General features: G+C 32.2%; 1 long non-coding RNA gene across 1 annotated transcript; it reads right to left on the bottom strand.

Moving 5' to 3' along the window:
• Positions 1 to 1,327: 1,327 nt before the first annotated feature.
• LOC117152089 lies at positions 1,328 to 3,013 on the bottom strand. The gene is made up of 4 exons (XR_004462332.1): positions 2,781 to 3,013; positions 2,529 to 2,630; positions 1,654 to 1,946; positions 1,328 to 1,433 (listed from the first exon to the last, which is right to left on the bottom strand). It is a non-coding gene; the product is annotated as an uncharacterized LOC117152089 (long non-coding RNA).
• Positions 3,014 to 3,687: the final 674 nt, after the last annotated feature.

The raw sequence follows: 3,687 nt of genomic DNA, 5'->3' as shown, positions 1-3,687 counted from the left end.
CGGCGGTCCATAGAAGTTCGGGAAAACCTATTTCACGAGCTGATCGCTTTTCTTCGAAGCCACGTCAGAGTTCGTTCGCTTTCTTTTCAGATTTCCTTCCTTTTTCTTTCTGCCTTTTACTCCTGAAGTCTTTCTTTCACAGACAAGGAGTCGTTAGTTCGAGATAACAAATTAAGGAAGAAGCAATGCTGAAAGGACGAAAGGGAGCAGAACGGATTCTACAAAGGTATATTACATTCATTTCACTCTGGCAAACGACCGATATATCTAATCATTAGAAATCTGCATAATGGTCAGTTGGCGTGTCTCGTACGCGCACTCCATGTACACCTAGGCCTGAAACGGCTACCTTCTCTGCACATTTAGAAACACCGGGGCAAGCGGATAACAAATCCCCTGCTTTAACGTTCATCGACGTACCGTTGAATTGCGAGAATTCGCCATTAACGAGCCCGCAAAAACTGATCTCGAAAGATTGATGCTCGAAAAGCGATAAAACACGGCGGTATATATTTTTCAATTAAAAGTCAATCTATTTGACATTAAGCCCTTGGGTCTGTAAGATATTGTATTTATCTCGAGCTTGTATTTATCAAAGGATTGCACCAAGAAGAACTACTAACGACATCTGCCAAGATCGTGTCAAACATGTGCTGCATACTACAGAGCAGGTACAACATAGGTCTGACACACAGTGAGTCACACGATATGATCAACAACTTTATAACAAAAATAATCCTATAAGATTGAAATTTAAATGGGATTATGAAATTTTACGCAATCATCTATTATTAATTAATCAACTATTTATTTTCCACCTATTTGCTTTGAATTATTTAATTAATTTGAATATTATCGCTAATTATGCATACATTTAATACTAATGTAGGCTTGTTAGTATATTAATGTAACTCGTTAATAGTGCTAGGAAAGAATCAATCAATTTTTCTATGATATAGGAAACCAATATTTCCTACTTCACGAGATATTAAACTATCTTGTCTTACGTGACAAAACATTAAAATACAGCTTGCCTAATCATAGATCTAACTTAACTTAAAGATAGCCTATCTAACCGTAAATCTACTTAGATGAAAAAGATCCTGCATAACAGCAATTCTTAAAATGAAGTTAATAAATATCACTATTTCTTTCTGAACGAAAAGAACTACTTGAATTATTCCCGATTGCCACGTATCGCAACACTAAAAAATTAATTACATGTTAACGTCAGTTCAACTTCAAATTAAATAAAGTGCGGCAGATTCTAACGTTACTCTTCAAGAATTTATAACAGTGTTGATTAATAATAATAATAAAGAAGATTCAAGTTCTAATAAATATGCTATGAAAATATGTACTTACATTCCTGGCTTCTGAAGCATCATTGAATCCTCTCCAGAGAACAGGAGAAAGTGGAGGTTATGAGAAACCTTTAACAAAATGTGACATATTATAATTTGTTCCCTAAAAGACACAGTGTTAAATGTATGCAACATCTTACATAATTAATGAACTTTATTGATCTTGGAACTATGTATATTATGATTCAATATTGAAACTTCAAAATTTCGTTTCGACAAATAATAATAATAATTCAAGCAAAATACAAAAGATAAAATAAATTGCAGTAGAATATGCAAAAATACTTACATTCTTGAACTCCTGGACAGACTGAATCCTCTTGAGCACTGACTCTAATACCGAAAACAGATATTTAAAAAAAAATGTACGTATACGTAAAAAGAGAAAAATAAAATACTAGTAACGCGCTCGTTTAAGTGATTCGATGAACAAGCACTGACTCTAATTCCGCGTATGACTACTATAATTACGTAGATAAGTTTTAATAAAAGCTTAAAAAACACTTTGCAGAATATTGAAAACACTATTACGCAGCATACACCGACTCTATCAACCGCATTGCACGCGATCCCAAACATTGCCTGAAAGTAAAAGGACGTTAGTAGAAGAGAGAAAGAGAGGGAGAGGGAGACACCTCTAAACGAGCGTTTGTGTACAAAAACATTACATATATAGTTTTTATAAAGCTATCGAGACAACTCGTTGTTGTCTATCTTTCAAAGTGTCATAAATCAATACTACGAGAGCGGAATACATATTTAATACTGATACGAATAAATATAAGATATTATTTGCGAATATCAAATATCCCTGAGTAGCGTTAAATATTTAAAAATACTGTATATAAATGATTTAACAAATTATGTCACGATTATTTGTTAGAGCAGTTTGGAATATATATATATATCCAATAATAGATATATCAGGTTGTATAAATATTAAAAAATACTTGCAACAAATCAAAATTCTTCGGTTAAACTTGCTTCAAGAACACGATAATGTTACACGAAAAGCTGAACGTGTAATAATGAATAAACAAGATGGCGCTACTACAGAGAATTTGCGCGGGAAGTGCAGCAAAATGCTAATTATTACGTGTAGTAATTCTCCACGAGTTACGACTTAAGGTATCAAATATGTACCAATAATATAAAAGAAATTACCGAAACACCAATGAAAAGCCATCGAAAAGACTGCTAATCATCATGGCGCCCATATTTTGAATTCCTATTGCATCGATGTTTGTACCGCCATTAACCAATAATCTACGTAAAAGAAAACCAACAATTGAAAACATATACGCATATAACTAAAATCAGTTACAGTAAATTAAAACGATAATCGAATTCAACATCTCTCTCAGGCAATACAAGCTATCGAAAACTGAAGTAACCAAGTATACAATCAAAACAAACCTAATAGTTGTTAATTGTAGTTATGTATAAAATAGGCAAAATAGCAATAGGAATATTACGCAGTTAACGAGCCATGCACAGATTAATACGTCTTGACACCATAATCTTCGATTCCTGACTGCCGAATAACACCCCGCGCCGCGTTTCACCTTCAAATTTCGCATTGGTGGGGATAGTTAGTTCGGCGTGAAGTCGGGCGTATTCAATTACACATCGGCGATATCTCCGAAAAATCGTGTATTGTAAGAAATGTTTTCATAGACATATCATATCTCACACAAAGGAAGAGTGAAACTGCAACATGGATACGTTAGAAATTAATTTTATTCGGTCAAATAATAATCATTAATGAATAGACATATAATTAAACGTTACGAATGTTAGTTCTACAAATATAATTAAAATGTTGATGGTTTCTATTATAAAATTATATTTTTGATGGAACTTTTTAGTTATCTATTATACAAGAATTTATATCACTGTTTTACTCATATGGTTGGTTTATACCACAAATATCGTTAATACTATTACCACTAATACTATTATATCAACACGACTACTATAGTATAATACTTAATTACTCAAGTTGCTATTAATATAAAGTAAAGAACGTTGTAGAGATAATAATATTTCAATAATTAAAAAATATTAGCATTAACAGAAAAACAATGAACAAATTATTCTGTCTTGAAATGAAAGGGAATGTTATTCTTAATCGTCGTTTATGTGTAATTACTTAGCCTAAAAAAAGTTGTTCATAAAACTTGTATAAAAAAATATTACCATATTTCGGTGCACTCAAGTCTTTCATATTTTATAATGAAATCTGAAAAATACATTCGTTAACTATATGCATGCACTTGCAGTAGATGAATATCAGCACAGAAACGTAGGTTGGATCTGACAT

This window comes from Bombus impatiens, unplaced genomic scaffold, assembly GCF_000188095.3.
Source record: "Bombus impatiens unplaced genomic scaffold, BIMP_2.2 scf_0647, whole genome shotgun sequence".
Lineage (NCBI taxonomy): Eukaryota > Metazoa > Arthropoda > Insecta > Hymenoptera > Apidae > Bombus > Bombus impatiens.
The sequence above is the reverse complement of the archived record's forward strand: the minus strand, read 5'-3'. Positions and strand labels throughout refer to the sequence as shown.